The sequence below is a fragment of the Argentina silus genome (genome assembly GCF_951799395.1).
Source record: "Argentina silus genome assembly, chromosome: 22".
NCBI lineage: Eukaryota > Metazoa > Chordata > Actinopteri > Argentiniformes > Argentinidae > Argentina > Argentina silus.
Genome location: NC_139676.1, coordinates 10,498,729 through 10,499,382, shown reverse-complemented (window position 1 = coordinate 10,499,382; position 654 = coordinate 10,498,729).

Below are 654 nucleotides of genomic sequence, written 5' to 3'. Positions count from 1 at the left end.
GAGTGAGAGAGAGAGAAAGAGAGAGAGAAAGGTAAAGAGAGAGAGAGAGTGTGTCTGTGCGTGCGTGTGAGTGAGTGAGAGAGAGAGAGAGAGAGAGGTAAAGAGAGATTGTTTATTTTCATGGCACTTTGATGTTGTTCCCGTTTATCAGACGATTCAATATGGCTTTATTTGTTAAAACAGGGAAGTGAAGGAGGCTTTGTTTTGGACCGACGGATATTGAATCAGTGCCTGAGTGCAAACAGAAGCAACAGTACGTCACTGACAATGAAAAGAGCTCAGGTATAAAGGAAGATAGGATAGGGTGTTTACTTGGCTTTAATGGTTACTGGTGCACCTGTGAACTGTACACATCCTCTGGCTCTCTGTGTGTCTGTGTGTCTGTGTGTGTGTGTGTGTGTGTGTGTGTGTGTGTGTGTGTCTCTGTGTGTCTGTGTGTCTGTGTGTCTGTGTGTGTGTGTAGGTGGTTAGGGCAGTCCGTTGGCTCACTGCTTTGCTAAGGATTACTGTATGTGTCTCGTCTTTCAGGTTTTCACCACACACACACACACACACACACCCAGCTCACACTGGCGGGGCGTGGAAAACGGGGCACTAAAGGTTTACAGACCTTGACTGCGTGTGTCCCTGGCATTCGGCTCTGTGTATGCGACT